General features: G+C 45.9%; 1 protein-coding gene, 1 long non-coding RNA gene, 1 other non-coding gene and 1 pseudogene across 15 annotated transcripts in view; 2 read left to right on the top strand and 2 right to left on the bottom strand.

Moving 5' to 3' along the window:
- The window catches only part of MYO18A (myosin XVIIIA), a 101238-nt gene extending 101007 nt beyond the window's left edge, over positions 1-231 (bottom strand). For all 13 annotated transcript variants that reach the window (XM_086359961.1, XM_086359982.1, XM_086359968.1 and 10 more), the window contains exon 1: positions 91-231. The gene's annotated coding sequence lies outside the window, so the exon portion shown is untranslated. The remainder of the gene's footprint in view (positions 1-90) is intronic.
- On the top strand, positions 195-14644 carry LOC147352425 (uncharacterized). The gene is made up of 4 exons (XR_015148160.1): positions 195-515; positions 13241-13382; positions 14016-14098; positions 14182-14644. It is a non-coding gene; the product is annotated as an uncharacterized LOC147352425 (long non-coding RNA).
- Positions 7468-7599, bottom strand: LOC147352426 (small nucleolar RNA SNORA72). Its single transcript, XR_015148430.1, has one exon. It is a non-coding gene; the product is annotated as a small nucleolar RNA SNORA72 (small nucleolar RNA).
- Positions 14645-16707: 2063 nt separating the features above from the next.
- LOC147352424 (cytochrome c oxidase subunit 7C, mitochondrial pseudogene) lies at positions 16708-21142 on the top strand (annotated as a pseudogene).
- The last annotated feature ends 1285 nt before the right edge of the window (positions 21143-22427 follow it).

The following is a 22427-nucleotide window of genomic DNA, read 5'->3' as shown; positions in this document are numbered from 1 at the left end:
TTCCCGGCCCGAGCCCGCCCCGCCGCCCCTCCACCCCCACCCCGGGCCCGGCCGGTCACGGAGCGGTCGCCCCCGCCGCCCCGCACTCACCGGCCACTGGAGCCCGCCCGGCAGGGAGCAGGAGCGGAGACGCGGCATCCAGCGGCCCCGGCCCGGTCCGGGCAGGAGCGCAGCGCGGCGCAGCGCAGCGCCGCCCCCCGCGGCCGCGCGAGCCGAACCGAAAGGGAGCTCCCTGCTGGCGGCTCCGGGGATAAACGGTCGGCCTTCCTGGCAGCGCCTGGGCGCGCCTCCAGAGCGGGCCAGGCGGCACCGGGCACTGCCCTGGAGACCTCTGTGAGGGTCCCAGAGGCCCTGCCTAGAGGTTCTCTGCACCGGGCAACGGAGGCTGCTGGGCGCGCCCAGGGCGGGCACTGGGGTCACGCTGAGTGTATAAAACAGGCCCTGTCCTAGGCGGGCGCCAGTGGACTATGCTGGCTGTGTCCAAGAGGGTGCCTTCCCGGGGCAGTGCTGTCCAGGTGAGTCTTGCGGGTCACATCTCCCCAGAGCAGCTCTGCAGAGGCAGACGCAGGATGATGCTGGAGGATGCTGTACGGCCCAGTCCAAAGCAGGGGCTGCCAAGGGGGCACTGGCAGGATGTACCCCCCAGATTCCTGGTGGGCTGGTTTGAGAGAGGCATGCTTCAGGTGGAGCTGTCTATGGGGTGAACCAAGACCCACCGGTGATAGCCATAAGTGGCTCGCACTCCCTAAAGGAGCCCAACAATACCAAAATTAACAGCTTCAGAAGCTCTTAGGAATGAGGTCTGCCCCTGGGTCCTCATGTCCTGTCAATATCAGGTGAGCTGCTCTACCCATTGAGAAGGAGTGTTAGACTCTCCCAAAGAGGCCAGAGGCATTTAGAGAACAGGTTTCCAAGAAAGGGCTTACGTCTTGAGCTGAGAGAGAGAGGTGGGTGCTTCTACAGGCGGTGTCCATACTGAAGGGAGGTACCCAGAATGTGGAAGAAACTGAGCCGGGTGGTGCAGGAAGAAGGGTGTAGCAGACAAGGGCAGCTGCCTCCATAAACAGCCCAACCCGGAACTTCTCCAGGCAGAGGTGGCTCAACCTGACACACCAGGGAAGGTTCAAGCGAGGGGATTCAGGAGCTAAGAGCTGAGGATTAGCTGGGCGATCCTGAGGAATAGACCACACCCAGAATGTGCATCTTGAATAAAGGAATAGCACGCAATCCAAACTTAATTCAACACACTTTGGCTGAGACCCTGCCAAGTGCCAAGGGCAGCACCAGGCACTCTGAGGAACAGAGAGATATCAGATTTGGACCCTCTCTCTAGGGAACTCACATGGTGAGGGCGAGGGGTGAACTTTGACCTCAGTAGGATTCACCACGGGCTTCCCAGATGGCCCTAGTGGTAAAGAACCTGCCTGCCAATGCAGGGGACGCGGGTTCGATCCCTGGGTCAGAAAGATCCCATGGAGGAGGGCGTGGCAACCCACTTCAGTATTCTTGCCTGGAGAATCCCAAGGACAGAGGAGACTGGCAGGCTCCGTCCATGGGTGGCAAAGAGTCAGACATGACTAAAGCGACTTAGCATGCCCACAGGATTCACCACACTGTCATCCCTTGGATGATGAGATGATGCTGTGATGGATGGCTCATTTGGCTGAAGGAATGAAAGAAAGCTGCTCTGAGGACATGACGCTTCAATGAAACCTGGGAAGCTAGGGAGCACAATGACCATCACAATTGCTTTCTGAGCACGTACCATGTGCTAAACACTATGTCTCTTCCTCACTACAAACCTATTAAGGAGACATTATTTTTATAGATAGGGATTGAATGCATGGACTCAAGAGTCAGGTTGCCTGGGATCAAATCTCAGCTCTGTCATGTCTGCCTGTATTACTCTGAGTGACTTACAAAACCTCTCTGTGCCTCAGTTTTTTAATCTGAAAAATATGGGCTAAAAATGCCCACCTCAAAGTTTAGTTTGAAAATCAAATGAATTTAGTCTTCTCAACAAATGGTGCTAAAACAACTGGACATCCTCCACAGGCAAAAAAAACAAGAGTCTAGACACATACCTTACACCCTTCACAAAAATTAAAATGAGTCATAGACCTAAACATATCCACAAAGCTGTAGAAAGTTAACACAGGAGGAAACCTAGCTGATTTTGAATATGGTGATGATTTTTCATATACAGTATCAGAGGCACAATTTATGAAACAATGAGAAGAAGAAAGAATTAATAAGAAGCTAGACTTCATTAAAATTAAAATTTAATAAAAATTAAAATGTCTTCATAAAAGACAATGTCAAGAGAATGAGAAGACAAACCAAAGACTGGGAGAAAATACTTGCAAAAAACATCTGATAAAGAACTGTTATCCAAAATATACAAAGAACTCTTAAAATTCAATAAGAAAACAAATGATCCGATTTAAAAATGGACCCAAAACCTGAATATACACTTCACCAAAGGAGATATACAGATGGCAAATAAGCATTTGAAAAGATGTTCTTCATCACATGTCATCTTGTTGTTCAGTCGCTAAGTCATGTCCGATTCTTTGCAACCCCATGGACTGCAGCACGCTAGGCTTCCCTGTCCTTCACTATCTCTGGGAGTTTGCTCAAACTCATGTCTGTTGAGTCGGTGATGGAATCTAACTACCTTATCCTCTGCCACCCTCTTCTCCACCTGCCCTCAATCTTTCGCAGCTTCAAGCACTTTTCCAATGAGTCGGCTCTTCTCGTCAGGTGGCCAAAGTGCTGGGAGCTTCAGCTTCAGCATCAGTCCTTCCAATGAATACTCAGGGTTGATTTCCTTTAGGATTGTCTGGTTTGGTCTCCTTGCTGTCCAAGGTACATGTGTCATGCTGCTGCTGCTGCTAAGTTGTTTCAGTCGTGTCCGACTCTGTGCGACCCCATAGACGGCAGCCCACGAGGCTCCCCCATCCCTGGGATTCTCCAGGCAAGAACACTGGAGTGGGTTGCCATTTCCTTCTCCCATGCATAAAAGAGAAAAGTGAAAGGGAAGTCGCTCAGTCGTGTCTGACTCTTCGCGACCCCATGGACTGCAGCCTACCAGGCTCCTCCGTCCATGGATTTTCCAGGCAAGAGTACTGGAGTGGGGTGCCATTGCCTTCTCCGACACATGTCATAGAGAATCGCAAATTAAAACAACAAGATACCATTACACATCTGTTAGAAAAGCCAATGACTGGAACACAGACAATGCCCAATGCTAGAGGGGGTGAGGGGCAACAGGAACTCTCATTCATTGCTGATGGGAATGCAAAATGGCACAGCTTCTTTGGGAGACAGTTTGGCAGTTTCTTATAAAGCTAAACACACTCTATCCATATGACGCAGCAATTGTCCTCCTTGTTCTTTACCTAACGGAGTTGAGAACATATCCACACAGACATCTGCACACGGATGTTTACAACAGCTTTATATATAATTGCCAACACTTAACAAGCAACCGAGATATCCTTCAGTAGCTGAATGGTTAAACAGACATTTTATTTTATCCAGACAATGTATTCTTATTCAGAAATAAACTATTAAGCCATGAAAAGACATGGTGGAGCATGTATATTATTAAGCAAGAGAAATCAATGTGACAAGGCTATATGATTCCAACTCTGTGGTAAAACTGTGGAGACAATAAAAAGATCAGGTGTTGTCAGGGTTGTGATAAGGGAGGGATGAACAGGCAGGGCACATAGGATTTTTAGGGCAGCGAAACTACTCTATTTGATACTACAATGATGGATGCATGTCCTGATACTTTTATCCAAACCAACAGAATGTAAACACCAAGAGTGACCCCTAATGTAGACTATAGGCTAAGCGATGATGATGTGCTGTGTATGTTTATCAGGTGTGACAACTGTCCCACGCTGGTGCAGGGTGTTGACAGTGGGGAGGCTGTGTGTGGGGAGGTGAAGAGGGTATTAAGGGAACACTGTACTTTGAGCTCAGTTCTGCTATTGCTTTAAAGGGAATTCCCTGGCAGTCTAGTGGCTAGGACATCACACTTCCACTGCAGGGAACATAGGTTCGATCCCTGGTAGGGGAACTAAGATCCTACGTGCTGTGTGGCACAGCCTAAAAAATAAAATGGCTTTAAAAAATAAAGTTTACCAACTTTTAAAATAATTCAGTGAGTTAATGAGTAAAAAGGGCCCAGCATATAGGAAGCATTCTGTAACTTTTAGCTTTATTGTCATAACCTTCCCAACTCTCAGCTAAGGAAACAGCCTGCCAGTGGCAGCGTCGGGATTCAGATTGAGGTCCCCAAGGCTCAGAGCCCATGTTTTTTCCCTATATCATGGCAGTGAATAAACAGAGATATTAACACCTGCTTTGTTTATGTATGTCCACATCAGGGCACTTGGAGTATTACACGATGTTCCTAAGAGCTCCTCCAGCCTGGACCAGGAACTGATTTCAGAGACCTGGCAAGAACGAAACACCAGGGCAACACCCACAACGATTTTGCCTCAAGCTCACTTGTTTTTAATCTTTCACGTCTCATAGGTCAGAATAATCCCTGTACTGGTTCTAAGTAAAAGTGGAGTCCCCTCCACCCCTCATAGAAAAACAGCACATCACTGTCCACTTAAAATAGCTCAGATGACCACAGAAAGGCTGGTTTTTCCAGAAAATTCCTAAGCTCCCAAAGCAATCTGACTTGAGTGGAAAAGCGCCCTGAGCAAGAAGCCTGGTGATAATAAAAATTGATTACAACAATTGAACCCTCATGGTAGGTCACCATCGTGCTAACCCTTTGGCCAGAATTGTCTCATTTAGTGCTCAGTCTCACCCTATTACAGAGGTGATGTTCTTTTTTATATTTTTTAAAATTATTTTTTTCATTGGAGTATAATTGCTTTATATTTATATTTAGTATAATTGCTAAAGCTGAAACTCCAGTACTTTGGCCACCTCATGCGAAGAGCTGACTCATTGGAAAAGACTCTGATGCTGGGAGGGATTGGGGGCAGGAGGAGAAGGGGACGACAGAGGATGAGATGCTGGATGGCATCACCGACTTGATGGACGTGAGTTGGAGTGAACTCCAGGAGTTGGTGATGGACAGGGAGGCCTGGCGTGCCGCGATTCATGGGGTCGCAAAGAGTCGGACACGACTGAGTGACTGAGCTGAACTGAGCTGATAATTGCCTTACAGTGTTGTGTTAGTTTCTGCTGTACAACAATGTGAATCAGCTGTATGTATACATATATTCCCTTCCTCTTAAGCCTCCCTCCCATCACGCCCCCCCAACACCCTACCCCACCATCCCACCAGGGAGGTGATGTTTTTATCCCCATCTTGCACATTAGAAACCAGGCTGAGGAAGATGAAATAATTTACCCAAGTCTACACAGCTAATAAGTAGCGGAGCCCGGAATGCTTGCTCTGAATCACGCAACTGGGCTGTGTTCAGGGCAGAGTGGAACACTTGGTCTAGCAGCTGTTAGCGAGTTCCTTTGCCTCTCTAAGCCTCAATTGCCTCATCTATAAAATGGGGATAATAATAGTGCCTACCTCATAAGCATGTAAGGATAAAACAAGCAAATTCATTTAGAGCAATTAGCCCAGTACTTGACAGATCGTAAATGGTTAACAGATGTCAGCCCTTGTTAATCTCTCTGACTCTCCCCATCTGTAAAATGGAGGCTGATAATAATGTGTAAGTCATAGAGGTACTGTGAGGCTTAGGAGAAATGGCAAATGTAGAGCATGTAGATGATACTTGTCACATAGTAAGCTACCACAACATGACCCTCCAGAAAGGACTGCAGGTAGGAAAGTCATTTTAAAAACTATATACATATATATATATATTTAATGTGGACAATTTTTTTTAAGTCTTTACTGAATTTGTTACAATATTGCTTCTGTTTTATGTTTTGGCTTTTTGGCCGTGAGACATGTGGGGTCTTAGATCCCCAGCCAGGGATCGAACCTGCACCCTCTGCACTGAAGGTGAAGTTTTAACCCCTGGACCACCAGGAAAATTCCTAGGCAAGCCATTTTTTTCAAGCCCACAGAATTGCATAGCTGCCTGATAACAAGTGACGTTCAGATGACAAGAACACATATTGAATACTGTTCCTTAAAATGCATTTATTAGCATAAGATCCTTTATTCTTTTGTACAGACACTTGGAATGTGGGTGGAGAATGCTCTTTAGGGAACTTGAAGCTAAATCCTAGGAAGAGAGCACCTGCCGAAGGTCAGCCCAAAATAAAGGAGTGTATCTCTGAAATGACATTAAAAAGTTTTATTTGGGAGGACTTCCCTGGTGCTCCAGTGGTTAAGAATCCACCTTCCAATGCAGGGGATGTGGGTTCAGTCCCTGTTGGGGACCTAAGATCCCACATTCCCTGGGACAACTAAGCCTGTGCACTGCAACAAAGAGCCTGTGTAGAGAAAAGGAAAAAAAGTTTTATTTTGAGGAAGTCCAAACACAGACGAAAGCAAACAAAATAAGACAACAAACCCCTGATTATCCATCACAAAGTTTCAATAGTTATGAACTCATGGAAATCTTATTTCAACTCTACTCCCTCCCATAACCTTAAAACAAATTCCAAATTATATAAAACAAATATCATATCACTTCATCTGAAAACATTTTAGTGTATGTGTCTAAAAGATAAGGACTTTTTTAAAAACAAAACCACATACTATTGTCAAACTTAAAATTTTTTAACAATAATTCGCTGATATCATCAGAAAATCAGTGTTCAAATGTCCAATTATCTCCATAACATTTTTTTTAAAAAACTACTTGTTTGATTGAATCAAGATTCACATGTTGCAGTTAATTGACTTTTTTAAAAAAATATAATTCACTTAATGAAAGTGAAGAAGTGAAAGTGTTAGTCGCTCTCAGTCGTGTCTGACTCTTTGCTACCCCATGGGCTGTAGCCTGCCAGGCTCCTCTTACCATGGGATTCTCCAGGCAAGAATACTGGACTGGGTTTCCATGCCCTCCTCCAGGGGATCTTCCCAACCCAGGGATTGAACCCAGATCTCCCACATTGCAGGCAGATTCTTTACTGTCTGAACCATCAGGGAAGCCCAATTCTTTTAACGGCAACAGGTAATCATCAAATTAGCAATGGTTATCTTCAAATGTTACGCTGCATGTGTGCTCAGTTGCTCAGTCGTGTCTGACTCTTTGCAACCAGGCTTTTCTGTCCATGGGATTATTTCAGCAAGAATACGGAAATGGATTGCCCTTTCCTCCTCCAGGGGATCTTCCAACCCAAGGATCAAACCCACGTCTCCTTTGTCTCCTGCATTGGCAGGCGGATTCTTTACTACCCAGCCACGTGGAAAGCCCATTATTATACTAGTTATTCAGTAATTTCTCACGTTTGGTCAGATACCTGGAGTCACAGACATTTTCCACATAAGATGCATTGTATAAGTCAGGCTTGATTTACTACCGGCATTTATAAAACCAGAACTAAGGAAAGATCTAGGTCTGGAGACACAAACATGGTCTCAGTGTAGCACATGTTTAGCCTGCCCAAATTATTACAAAATTAGAGGAGCGAGAATATTCGCAGGACAAGACTGTTAAGTATCTCTTATATCTTTTTTATCTCTCCTATCTCTATATTTTTTCCCCTTGCAACTTATCTGTAGAAGAAACTAGGTCATTTATCCTACAGATTTTCCTGTCTGGATTTTGTTGATGGCATCCCCATAAGGTAGTTTAATATGATACTCAGGCCTCTGTATTTCCTGTATATTGGCAAATCTAGAGGCTTGAGCAGATTTGAGTTTTATTTTGAAGGGACAAATACTTCATAGGTGGCATGGTCTTCTTTTTTTAGGAAGCATATAGTATCCTTGTCTCTCAAATGACACTTAAAAACATTAGAAATATATGATTAACTTTATTAGAAGTATAAGAATATGAAAAGAGACCATCCCTCAACAGACGTATGGGTGAACAAAACGTGGCATTTATACAATGAAATATCACTCAGCCATAAAAAAGAAGGAAAAATTCTGACACAGGCTGCAACGTGATTGAGCCTTAAGGACATTATGCTAAACGAAAGAAGCCGTATACAGAAGTACAAATGCTATATGAGTCCACTCACACGAGGTACCTAGAATATGCAAATTCATAGAGGCAGAAAGTAGAGTAGAGGTTACCAGAGTCTAGGGGAGGAGGAAATGGGGAGTCCTTGTTTAATGGGTACAGAGTTTCTGTTGGGGATGATGAAAAACTAATGGAAATGAATAGCGGTGATGCTTGTACAACATTATGAAAGTAACTAATGATGCTGAATTATACACTTAATGGTAAAAATGGTAAATGTTATGTTATGCATTATGAGTGAGTGAAAGTCACTCAGTCGAGTCCGACTCTTTGTGACCCCATGGACTATACAGTCCATGGAATCCTCCAGGCTAGAATACTGGAGTGGGTAGCCTTTCCCTTTTCCAGGGGATCGTCCCAACCCTGACCAATCATCCCAAGACCAGGGATTAAACCCAGGTCTTCCGCATTGCAAGTGGATTCTTTACCAACTAAGCTATCAGAAAAGCCCTATGTTATGCATATTTTACTACAATAAAACAATATTTAAAAGAGCCTAGCTATTGGGAGTTCCCTGGGCAGTCCAATGGTTAGGACTTGGAGCTTTCACTACTGGGGCCTAGGTTCAAACCCTGGTGGTTGAACTAAGACCCTACAAGCCACTCAAGTGCAATTAAAAAAAAAAAAAAAGAACCCAGCTATTGCATAGAATATGGGTCCTCTTACACAACTTTGATGGCCTCAGTTTATATGTCTACTTTTGTTTGAACCTGCAGCCTTACTCCTTCTGTATTGATCTGCACATAGTTATAGGGTTCAATCCATGCTCCCAAGAATTTCATGGCCTTTGCCTAACTCTGCAACAAGCAGGGGATCCACAGTCCCACCAGCCTCCAGCCCAGTGTTCTAGATTATAGACATCTACAAGCAGAGCTGTGGAGGCAGCCAGGACATGGGCTTCTGGAGTTATGAGGCTTGAAATTGAGCCTATTTTGCCATGAGAGCTTAACCGCTCAGCTTCCATTCCAATAAAATTAGGGCTGTGAACTCCTACCTCGCAGGGTTGTTGTAAGGATGGAATAAAGTTGTGTAATGGTCAAGTGCTGTACCAAGAGAGGGCTTCATGTTTTCATCATGCTAGCAGTGACTCAAAGAGGATCCAACTAGGATATAGGTTTATCAGCTCAATGGGAAAATAATGTCTCCGGAAGTTAGTTACTTTTAAAAAATGTTTTTTTAATGTATTCATTTGGCTGCACCAGGTGTTGGCTGCAGCGTGTGGGATCGTCGATCTTCATTATAGTATGCGGGACCTTTTTGTTTCAACATGTGGAATCTAGTTCCCTGACCAGGAATCGAACCCAGACCACCTACATTGGGAGCGTGGAGTCTTAACCACTGAACCACCAAGGAAGTCCTGGTGGGGTACTTTGCAAGCTAAACTTTTCTTGACATCATTCTTGGTGATGTCAGTAGTAGAGTAACAAACTGTTAATGCCAACACTGAGGGTTCCCTGGAGATATGGGATTTTTCAGTGTCAAAACAGAAAGTTCCATGCAAAATGGGACAAGTTAGTCACCCAAACCATGACCTACCAATTGCTAATCTAGGGACTGCCTCTCAGGCTTGCTCACTGCTGCCTATTTGACCTGACTTTTCTTCTCAACTTGGCCCGTAGAATCTCTTCTTCTGAATCTCTTTGCTGGACATACTTCTGTTTGTCTTTCAGTGTTGGTGCTTCCTAGGATTTCTTCCTTGTGTTCTGTTCTTTGGATCTTGCACCCCCTCCTTAGGAGATCTTGTTCATTCCCAGGACCCCCAAATACCTCCCAAGCCATGGATAACTCGCAAATTTCCATGGCAGACATCACACTAGAGGGCTTGGTACTTTCCCCATCTCTTGCAAATACCCCAAGTAAACTGTATCCAAAGCCAAGTGTGCAAGCCTTCCTCGCTGACTTCTTCCTTTTGGTTGATGACTCTAACTCTCAGTCAGTAAAGCCAGAAATCCACTCCCCCTGCCTCCTCCCTCTCCCTCCATCCCCTCCTTCTCAGAGCTCATGTCCTATTGGTTCTTCTCATTAACTATCTCTCCAGCCTGCATCGTTTATCCATCCCCATTGCACTGCCTCAGTTCAGGCCTCATCAGTTCTGGACCAGACAATTGCAACAATCTCCTCGCAGCCACCTGCTCCCTCCTCATCCCCTCTGACACATCTTCCAGTGATGTTCCTAAAATACCAACTCGATCATGTCACTCCCCGGCTTGGAATTCTTCAAAGGCTTCTGATGGCCTAGTACAGGGATCAGCCAACTTTTTTGTAAGGTGTCTGATAGTAAATATTTTAGGCTTTTCACATGTCTCAACTAGTCATTTCTATGCAGCACAAAAGCAGCCGTAGACAATATAGAAACCAATGATCATGTCTGTGTCCCAAAAACAGTTTATTTATAAAAACAGATGGTGGGGACTTCCCTGTTGGTCCAATGGTTAAGAATCCTTCTGCTAATGCAGGGGACATTGGTTCGATCCCTGGTCTGGGAAAATTCCACATGCCGTGGGCAACTAAGTCCTTGTACCTACTGAGCCCGAACTTTAGAGCCTGTGAGGCGCAGCTACTGAAGTCTGCGTGCCCTAGAGCCCCTGCTCTGCAACAAGAGAAGCCACTGCAATGAGAAGCCTGTGCACCACAGCTAGAGAGCAGCCCCTGTTTGCCACAACTAGAGAAAACCTGAGTGCAGCAATGAAGACCCAGTGCAGCCACAAAAAAAAAAAAGATGTGGGCCAAATTTGGCCCAAGGACTACACTTTGCTAACCCATGGCCTAAGGAATAGTGTCCAAGCTTATTAACATAACCCAAAGGCACTTTTTGCCTTTCATGGTTGTTCATGGCGGTCCAAAAATCAGAGATCTCACTTTGCCGACAAAGGTCCACCTAGCCAAAGCTACGGTTTTCCAGCAGTCATGTGCGGATATGAGAGTTGGACCATGAAGAAGGCTGAACGCCGAAGAATTGATGCTTTTGAATTTTGGTGCTGGAGAAGACTCTTGAGAATCCCTTGGTTAGCAAGGAGATCAAATCAGTAAATCCAAAAGGAAATCAACCCTGAATATTCACTGGAAGGACTGATGCTGAAGCTGAAGCTCCAATACTTTGGCCACCTGATGCAAAGAACAGACTCATTGGAAAAGACCCTGATGCTGGGAAAGATTGAAGGCAGGAAGAGAAGGGGGCAACAGAGGACGAGATGGTTGGATGGCATCATCAACTCAATGGACATGAGTTCGAGCAAACTCCAGAGATAGTGAAGGACAGGGAAGCCTGGCATGCTGCAGTCCATGGGCTCACAAAGAGTCGGACACAACTGAGTGACTGAACAACAACAAAAAGCAGTAGCTCACCGATACTCAGGACCTAGACACCAACTGCCTGAGGCCCAAGGAGAATAGCTTCCACTGCAGCAAGCAGGACTCTAATTAGACCTTGGAAAGAACTTTCATAGCTGTTAAATGATTGTTAAAAATTGCCCCAAGTTGTGGAAGGAGACAAAGGAATACCATCTCCTGTGGTTTTCTGACATGCTTCAGACGAAGCCCTGTTTGGCCACTCCCAATTCTGGCCTAACAATATCAGGATAAATCAGGATAGATGCATCAAGCCGCTATTCCCTGCAAAGCACTGTTAAGAGCAGGACTGTGTGTCCTCTTTCCACAAAGCACAGCACCTTTCCCCCTCCTGCGACTGAGATGCAAAGACATCAGAGATACATGCAAAGTCACACAGCAGGATGGATGGAAATAACCACTGAAGGCCACGGTCAAGGGGAGTCACAGCAGTGTGTAATTAATTGTCGAGTGAAATCGTCATGGAGGCTCAGAGGAGGAACAGAGCAGAGGAGGAGTCAAGGAAGGCTTCACAGACAGAGGCTAGGATCAGAGCCTATAATAGTAGGATTTAGATGGTAAGAGCACTGCTTGCCAAGGAGCATTGTGCACCTGGCACTTTATTTACTTTATTATCTTGTTTAATCCTCACAACAACGCTGTGAAGTGGGTATTATTAGTCTCTCTTTAAGATTTTTTTTTTTGATGTGGACCTCTTTTTAAAGTCTTTATTGAATTTGTTACACTATTGTTTCTGTTTTATGCTATGTTTTTTTGGCCAAGACGCATGTAGGATCTTAGCTCCCAGACCAGGGATTGAACCCACACCCCCTGCACTGGAAGGTGAAGCCTTAACCACTGGGCCACCGGGGAAGTCCCTGTCAGTCTCTTTTTATACAGAAAAGAACCCCCAAACCCCTAGCTGCTTGTCCTAGATCACACAGCCAGTGAGTGGCAAAGCAGAGCTGGAACCCAGTTAGTTTGGTCCTAAAGCTGACCAGGGCAGAGCTCCCCAGGAGGGACTGGAGCAAAGGGTGGGAAGAAAGTCCAGGCATGGCCCCTAGCGTGGCTGGAATGGGAAAGAGTGGATAGCGAGTGAGGTTGGGGCTGACTCATAGAAGATGCTGGATGCCAGGTTGAGGAGCTTCAGGTGGTTAATTCAGCTGGAGTGCTGACCAGGAGGCAAGTGCTGGTTGGGAGGGAGGGAGGGGACTGTTCAGGCAGGAAGGTGCTGGGCAGGTTCAGCAATGGCAGTGAAGGCAGGTCTGAGCCAGGGAGGTGATGGGGGGACTGGAAGGAGGGGGACAGCGTAGGAGAGATTGGGAAGGAGGATCTGTGTGGGGACTCAGCTAACAATAGCCATAGGAGCAAGTGAGGGAGGAATTAGTAGTTGATTTCACAGTTCTGGGTGCATGAGACAGCAAGGCAAAAGCAACTCTCCAGAGAGCTAAGGTTAACACAATGGATAGGGACTGCCCTGCTGGTCCAGTGGCTAACACTCCGAGCTCCCAAAACAGGGGGCCTGGGTTCAATCCCTGGTCAGGGAACTAGATCTCACATGCCACAGTGAAAATCAAAGATCCTGCAAGCTGCAACTAAGACCCGGTGCAGCTAAATAAATAAATATTAAAAGAAAAAAAAATACAGTGGCTAATGTTTATTGCAATCAGCTACTATTGGCAAGTACTTTACATTTATAAACTCATCTTCACAGTGTTCTTAGAAGGCAGGGTTCATTTTTATCTCCCCTACCTTTTTTTTTTTTCCAGATGAAAGAACTGAGGCACAGAGAGGTTAAGCAACTTGTCCAAAGCTATCCAGCTGGTACCTGGCAGATCTGGGATTTGAACGCAGGCAGTCCGGACCCAGAAACCTTGCTCTTAATCACTTTGCTATCTTATATCTGTTGAGGTAATGCTTTCAGGAGGAAGCAGGGTTCCCCACTCCCATGCCACATTCCCCAACCTCAAGGATCAGGCAGGAGAGTGATGGCCAGTGCAGGGTTTTTTGCTCAGTCAGACCTCAGGTCTCTGCTGCTCCCTTGAGCTGGTTGCCTCTCACTATCAGGCAGTGAGCCTGAAGCACGCCATGCTGGGGTCTGCACTTTGCCAGCTGCTACCCCTCCATGCAGGAGGGCTCCTGGAACCCAGGGCTGTCTTGTTAGAAGGGAGCAGGGGAGGATGAGCAGGCCGGCCCAGAAGTGGGCGCACCCGATGCAGGCCACAAGAAGGTGCTGGCGGGGAAAGACCCCACTGGCAGGGGAAGAACTGCAGCTCCACCAGGTTCAGGAGGAAGCAGCCCACTCTCACCCCCAATTCAGGAGGATCATCTTTTTTAGTACGAGGGGTCGGGGTAGGAACAGCCATGAAACAAGCATGGAACATCCACCCCAAACAGAGGGGATTGCCCCAGCAGGAGGACCAACCCCGTAAAGGCCCCCAGCACCAGGTGGGTGAGGTAGATGGCCAAAGGCCTGTGTGACCTCAGGCTGGGGTCCTGGGCTGCAGCCTCCAGGCACTAGGGGAGAATTCTCTCTCCCACCAGGAGCTGTGCCTCTAGGAAGTGAGAAGACCCCAGGAGCTCCAGTCTGGATCCCTGAAATCTCAAGCTTTAAGGAAGGAATTGAAGTAAGGGGAAGGAAGAGGAGGGGAAGGGGGAGAATATAAAGCCCCAGCAGCCAGATATTTGCATAACTATTTCTGGCCCTCAGCAAGAGCTCCAGTTCCATCTGTGCCTGACGCCCAGGCGTGCCACTTGCTGCCTGACAAGGACAAGAAGAACAAACTGGCAGAGAAAAGGACACTGAGGAGTAAAGGGTGGACGCAGCAACTCTCCAAGTTTCTCCCCAACACAACCGCGAATTAACCAAGACAGTCTGCACGCTTAAATGCTACAACTGGGCTTCTGCAGAAATGTTCCTGACTGATGAGATTTTGAACCTTCCAGCTGTCCTGGGCACTTTTTTTTTCAGACTTACATAGCACCAGGCATGTTTTTCCCAAGAGGCCACAGCAGACTATCCACAACTTAGATAGTTTTTCCTCCAGGTTCCAGGGTCACAAATAACTTTAGTCCCCATGGCAGGATCTGGAAGAGATAGGTCTGACAGCCCCCATTCTTGCCAGGTGGACCCTCTTTAAGGCCTCACATTGTAAAAATCTTATCTGACTTTACATGTCTGTAGCTTCTCATCCTGGGAATTACTGAAAATATTTCCAAGAATAGTTTGGGGGATGGGCATTGACATCCCTTGGCTTCCCTGGTGGCTCAGTGGTAAAGAAACTGCCTGCCAATGCAGGAGACGCAGGGTCAATCCCTGGGTCAGGAAGATTTCCCTGGAGAAGGAAACTGCAACCCAATCCAGTATTCATTCCTGGGAAATCCCATGGACAGAGGAGCCTGGCGGGCTCCACGGAATTGCAAAAGAATCATCGTGACTTAGCGACTAAACATAGTTGTTAGGGGAAGCACACTGATTGAAACCGCCCACCCTGGCCAGGCACCATAGTAACCACTTGCATGAGTTGTTTTATGACAGGAGATCCTGATAAGGAATAGGGAACTAATAAGCCACCCCCAACAGCAAGAGTTCGGGAAAGGTTAAAAGGAGACACCGCGTGTCCACCCACTTCCCAGAATCCCTCTCGTTAGCATCCATCTTGGCTGAGCGATGCATGCGCCACCAGGAAAGACTCTGAATTAGAATGATTGGCCAAAGATCACCCCAAAACTAATCCCATCACCATAAAACCCGAGACTGCGAGCCACACGGCAGAGCAGTTCGCCTGAGTTCCCTTACCCTACTGCTCTCCACCCGGGTGCCCTTTCCCAATAACGTCTCTTGCTTTGTCAGCACATGTGTCTCCTCGGACAATTCATTTCCGAGTGTTAGACAAGAGCCCAGTTTCGGGCCCTGGAAGGGGTCCTCCTTCCTGCAACATAACATTGACACCCGTTATCACCATCAACCCCATCTTTCAGGCTCCCAAATGCACACTCTAAATAAACCAGCAGCTTGGCTTATTGTGCAAACTCAGGGGCTAGATAGGACTCCAGCCTTCACCACTGACTTCATTGCCTTCCCTCCCCTTGTCTCCTAAACAGGATCCTGGAGCCGTCCCTAGAACATTTCTATCCCCCTTAACTTTCTTTCTTTAAAAAAATACTTATTTATTTTTGTTTATTTATTTGATTGTGCCAGATCTTAGTTGCAGCACTCTACATCTTCTAGGCTTGACATGTAAACTTCTAATTGCAGCATGCGTGATCGAGTTCAAACTCTGGCCCCCTGCATTGGGAACGTGGAGTCTTAGCCTCTGGACCATTAGGGAAGTCCCTCTCCTTAACTTTCAAAACGTCAAGTTCTCAACATGAGTGAACAAGTGTTGATGTTTCTGGTTACCAGGGCTTTAAGGCAATGGATGAGAACACAATCTCTCAGGAGAACTTTGAAAATGGGGCAGAGATCTATCTGTGCCCAGCCCGGGTTTCTCAACCCCAGCTTCAACCTTAGCACATTGACATTTTGGACCTGATAATTCTCCTTTACAGGGGACTGTCCTCTGCATTGAAGGAGGTTTAGCAGCATCTCTGGCTTCTATTTACTAGATGCCAATAGCACCTGACTTCATCTCCAGTTGAAGGCAATGGCAACCCACTCCGGTACTCTTGCCTGGAGAATCCCATGGATGGAGGAGCCTGGTGGGCTGCAGTCCAGGGGTCTCGAGGAGTCAGACACGACTGAGCGACTTCACTTTCACTCTTCACTTCCATGCATTGGAGAAGGAAATGGCAACCCACTCCAGTGTTCTTGCCTGGAGAATCCCAGGGATGGGGGAGCCTGGTGGGCTGCCGTCTATGGGGTCGCACGGAGTCAGACATGACTGACGCAACTTAGCAGCAGCAGTAGCAGCAGCCATCTCCAGTCGTGGCAATCAAAAGTGTTCCCACTGGGATTTCCCTGGTGATTCAGTAGCTAAGACTCCATACTCCCAATGTGAGGGGCCTGGGTTTGATCCCTGGTCAGGGAACTAGATCCCGCACGCCACAACTAAGAGTTTGAATCCTGCAACTAAGACCTGACACAGACAAATAAATAAATATATATATTTTAAATCTTCATTGCCAAATAGCCTCTGGGTAACAAAATTGAGAACCACTGGTTTAGGCTAAACAAACTGTTTTCTTGCTTGGAGCAGGGGATGATAGAGCTGACCTGCAGATTCTAAGATCCAAAATGAAAAACTGCAAGAGAGGTAAACAAGATGCTGTGACTGGCTAGAAGTCAGGGAGCAGAGCAAAACCCCACATCACAGAAAACTGAATCTCCAATCAACTGGCCAAGGTCACACAGCAAGGACCCTGCAGTTAGGAGCAGTGAGTCCCCAGGTTTTCCGTCTCACCTCTGGTGGGTCCAGTTCTTCCTCTGAACTCAGACCTTCCGGGGTTGCAGGAGGCTGCTGGACAGACTTATCTGGGCTTTCCTTGGAGCCACGATCATAGAGGCTAGTAAGAAGAACCGAGGCCTGGGAAGACTTCCAGGCCATTTCTTAGGGGATCCCTGCCCTTCCCCCAAACTCTAGGATACAGGGCCAGAGAGTGGCAGTGCTTGGAAATGTTCTCAAGCTCCTCTAGTTCCAGATCAGTAGTACAGATTTTTCTTTTTGCCTCAGGCCCTAATGTGGCCTGGCACAATACTGTCACTGATCCTGTCTGTATAGAGAACATTATTGTGTTCAACAAGAATTTTTTTTTTTTTGCGGTCGTTTAAATTTTTAAAAATATGTTTTTATCTTAATTAGTGAGTTTTTGACATTCCTTCAATTTTGTGCCTGAGGCTACTGCCTCCCTCACCTCACTCTCACCCCAGCCCAGCTCAGTGGGTCCCCAACAGGTCAGCCTGAAAGGCGCAAGTGAATGCTGAGGTCACAAATGGAAACCCGTGGGCTGAATTCTGCACATAAATGTGTTTTGACTGGCTAGCACTGTGTTTTCAAAAATGTCTTGATTTGTTGCCAATCTTTTTAAAGTCAAGAGAATCACATAAAAATCCACATTTCTGGCTTCTTTTGAAACGTTGGGTGATCTAGCTACACTACATACCATAGACAATGGCTGGCGGGACCTGGTTAGTGGTTTTTGGCTTAGGGTAGGAAAAAAAGTGAAAGTGAAAGTCACTAGGGCGTGTCCGACTCTTCACAACCCCATGGACTATACAGTCCATGTAATTCTCCAGGCCAGAATACTGGAGTGGGTAGCCTCTCCCTTCTCCAGGGGCTCTTTCCAACACAGGGATCAAACCCAGGTCTCCCACATTGAAGGCGGTTTCTTTACCAGCTGAGCCACCAGGGAAACCCAAGAATACTGGTGTGGATTGGGTAACCTATCTCTTCTCCAACAGTTCTCCCTGACCCAAGAATTGAACTGGGGTCTCCTGTATTGCAGGCGGATTCTTTACCAGCTGAGCTACCAGGGAATCTTAAGGTAGGAGGTGCTGTCCAACTTCCCTCAGACACACTCCCCCGGCTTCTCCCACTTATAAGACCCATCTGATTTTCTGTGCCAGAGCTGGTTTATGCCTGCTTACAAGAGCCAATGGTCAAATTTCTAGAGTCAGCTGTTGAGCACACTCATATAAAAAAATTAAATTAGGGGACCTCCCTGGTGGCCCATGGCTAAGACTTCCTGCTCCCAATGCAGGAGGCCCGGGCTTGATCCCTGGTCAGGGAAATAGATCCTATGTGCCACAACTAAAAATTCACATGCCTCAACTAAAGATCCCTCGTGCAGCAACTAAGACCTGGCACAGCCAAATAAATTAATAAAAATAAATAAATATTAAGAAATCTACATGGCACAGCACTGCAAATCAAATATAATTCAATAAAATCAGTTTTTAAATTAAATTATATAAACTTACAATTAAGTACATTAAATTGAAAATAAAACTCAACTTCCTAATTACTACTTTTACTATTTTACTATTGCTGTTCAGTCGCTCAGTCACGTCCAGCTCTTTGCGACCCTTTGGACTGCAGTACGCCAGGCTTCCCTGTCCTTCACTATCTCCCAGAGTTTGCTCAAACTCATGTCCATTGACTTGGCGATGCCATCCAACCATCTCATCCTCTGTCACCTCCTTCTCCTCCTGCCTTCAATCTTTCTCAGTATCAGGGTCTTTTCCAAGGAGTTGGCTCTTCTCATCAGGTGGTCAGAGTATCGGAGCTTCAGCTTCATCATCAGTCCTTCCAAGCTTTTACTATAACTATTATTTTACCATTTTATTATTATCTATGCTCTTGAGGTTATGTATACCTATTACTCCTGTATGGTGGAAATATTTTATATTGGTGTACTACTGCATCTCTTCCCAACACTGTGTTCAGTTTTGTCATGTTAGAGGCACGAAATTGGCCACAGTAGGAGTAGTTACAACATGGAAATTGGCAAACACCACAAAACAGGGCTTGTTCATTGTGTAGCTGATTGTCTAGGCTTAAGTTGTTATTTTGGGTTTTGTTTTTTTTTTTTTTGGCTGTGCCATGTGGCTTGCAGATCTTAATCTTGGACTAGGGATCAAACCCTGGATCCCCAAGAGGGAAATCACTGAGTTCTAACCACTGGACCACCAGGAAATTCCCTAGACTTAAGGTGTTGGTGGAGAAATATTAATAATGTAGAGTAAACTTAGTGCGTCACTTCTATAGCCATTGTATTGTGAATAGCACAAAAATTTGAGGAACTAGCCTTCCAGTATTTGAAAACTGCTATGCAATTCAGCAAGGAAGTTACTCAGTTGTTAACCAACAAGTCAAATTCAGACAAAAAGAAATCATAATCGTCGCACTTTCATTTTATGTCTTAAACAAAAATATCAACCAACATTCATGTCAAAACTACACCTATTTGGAACTTCCCCGGTGGTTCAGTGGTTGAAACTCAGCACTTCCAATGAAAGGGGAGTGGGTTAGATTCCTGGTTGGGGAACTAAGATCCCACATGCCATGCATTGCAACCAAGAAAATTAAAAACAAAAACACCTATTTATCATGTATAACTTAAGGTTGATTACTGATACAAGCGGCTCTCAAAAATCAATGAAAGCATTTTGTGGGAATGAATTGGCTAAATGGAATTGACAAGAATGTGGTATATTTTGTTATTTCTAAATTGTGTGCTACACGTTCTTTATACGTACAAAACATTTTAATAACCTATGTGTTTGTACACATCTTTCCAAGGAGCCAGTTTTTAAACATTTACCAGCACACCCATGCTGGCATCTCTTTGTCATTCTTACCCCAAAGTTTCTTGGTTAAGAAGGTAGTTACTTGCTCTTTCATTTTCTTCCCAATTCCTTGTTTCATATGATCCCAGGTGGGCAACACTGGAGCCCCTTGGCTAACAGAAAATTACTCTGAATTCGCTTTCTTTGCAGAAACCACCTACCTCATGCCAGGCTATTCATATGTGCACTGTTTGAAGTTTTCCCAACAGCTAGTTGAGATGGATGTGATTATCCCCACTTCACAGATGAGAAAACTGAGTAGCAGAGCCAGGATTTAAATCTAGGTCCGCTGCCTCCAAAGCTTGTGCTCTTCCTATGACGCAGCCTCCCAAGCAAGAGACAAACATGATCTAGAGCCCACAGGGTACGGGAGAAATACCTAGACATCTCTCTGATCCCAGTTTTTAAAAAAATGGCATTGAACCTGAGCCATAGACAAGGACTGCTCTGGAGCCTTCCTTCTCCTCCTTCCCATCAGCAAGGTAATCTTTCAGTCTATTCTAAATACTTTTTATGTTCGCTCTGGATTCTGGAGACCCCCAGAGTCAGGCCCATCACTTTCCTCCCTGAGAGGGTGTGGTTGTCGCTGGGAACTGGAGGCTGAAATAAATCTGCTGCCTGCTCTGGGATGCTGCAGAACTGGAAACATGCAGAACATGGGCTCTTTATCCCCAAGATGTGGGGGCCCTGAAGGAGGGAAACTCAGAAAATGGTGGAGCCAAAACTGAGACAGGACCTCCCTGGTGGTCCAGTGGTTAAGAGTCTGATTTCCAGTGCAGAGGACATGGGTTCAATCCCTTGTGGGGGAACAAAGATCCCACATACCACAGGGCAACTAAGCCCAAGCACCACAACTACTGAGCCCACACACTCTAGAGCCCATGAATGGAAACAAGAGAAGCCCAAGCACTGCAACTAAGACCCAGTTCAGACAAATAAATAAAAGGAAGATTAAAAAAAAAAAAAAAAAAAGGATCCTTGCTGTTAGAGGAGCAAGGTCGTGAGGCAAGGAGCAGTAGGTTTGCAGCCGCCATTTCTTCCGCCTCCGGTCTCTGGATCTTTTGTAGAGTGTCCAACAGTGCTAGGCTGGGACAGAGCATCCGGAGGTTCACAACCTCAGTGGTTCGTCGGAGCCACTATGAGGAGGGTCCAGGGAAGAATATACCATTTTCAGTAGAAAACAAGTGGAGATTACTAGCTATGATGACTTTGTTCTTTGGGTCTGGATTTGCTGCACCTTTCTTTATAGTAAGACACTAACTGCTTAAAAAGTAATCCATGAGACAGATAGAAAGAGGAGCATATTAAGAGGTGCAGTCTCTTAAAAGGATCAATCCCTTGAACTCAGCATCCTAGATATGTTTGTAAATAAACTTATAGCATAAATCCTTAATGCCTCTTCTCTGAAATATGGAACATGATAATTGAACATGTGCTTACATTTTGTTTGGGTAATATTGCATTATTAGTTTCTTAATTAAATATGCATTTGATTTAGCTTGTTTAAAAAAAAAAAAGCTGAGACACACAATGGGCATTCTTCATGTTTAGAATCCTACACACTCATTACAACAGAAACTACAAGTATACCCCCATCCTCCACTGTTCAGGACCAAGCTGTGGCCAGGGCCTGCCAGATCTGGGAAGTTCCCTCTGAGCAATTTCCAGGTACAGACACCCTGACAAGTTACCCATGCCGAGGCATCGGTGAGGCCTGGCTTGGAAACCGCCTGGCCCCCAGAAGAGCTTGGCCGCCAAGACCAGGAATGAGTCAGAAGGTGGGGCTGTTCCATTCCCAAAGCAGAAGTTCTTACTAGTGAAAATCCTTTCTCCCTGCTTGGTAGAGGGGCCTGGGGAAGTTTGGGGATGAAGTTTAGAAGTGTTTCCCTGGGAGAAAGCCCTCTTCTTTAGAAAGACTTCCCAGTGTGTCTGACTGTCTTGATGTCTCCAGCATCTGATTCTGAAATCAGGCTCTATCACTTCCTGTGTGGCGTGGGGCAATTCACTCCACCTCTCTGATCCTCATTTATGTAACAGAAGCAAAGCAAATACTGTATGGCTTCCCAGGGCCAGACTCTGGAACTTTACATTCCTTGACTCTTTCATATCCTCTCTGCAATCCTGTGGGGTTGATATTAGTATCTGTACACTGTAGCAAGGTGGACAGAAGACCAGAGAGGTTAAGTAACTTAGCTGGGATCACTCATCTGGAATTCAACCGAGGTCTAGGTGACTCCAACTCCACAGATTCCCTTTGTAACTATAAAGTACTAGAGGGACTTCCCTTGTTTTCCACTGGCTAAGACTCCATGCTGCCAATGCAGGGGTGTGGGTTCGATCCCTAGCCAAGGAACTAGATCCCAGATGCTGCAACTAAAAGACTTCACATGCCACAACTAAGACCTGGTACAGCCAAATAAATAAATATTTTAAAATATATTTTAAAAGTTATGGTACTTGACACAGCATAGTCCTCTACTGCAGAGTGTGGGAAATAGATGTGAACTTTATATCTGTCTTGTGGTAGTGGTGGTTTAGTCACTAAGTCGTGTCTGACTCTTGCGACCCCATGGACTGTAGCCCGCCAGGCTCCTCTGTCCATAGGACTTCCCAGACAAGAATATTGGAGTGGGTTGTTACTTCCTTCTCCAGGGGATCTTCCCAACCCA

This window comes from Bos grunniens, chromosome 19, assembly GCF_055505025.1.
Source record: "Bos grunniens cultivar Pamir isolate PY7600 chromosome 19, Bosgru_T2T1.0, whole genome shotgun sequence".
Taxonomy (NCBI): Eukaryota; Metazoa; Chordata; class Mammalia; order Artiodactyla; family Bovidae; genus Bos; species Bos grunniens.
The sequence above is the reverse complement of the archived record's forward strand: the minus strand, read 5'-3'. Positions and strand labels throughout refer to the sequence as shown.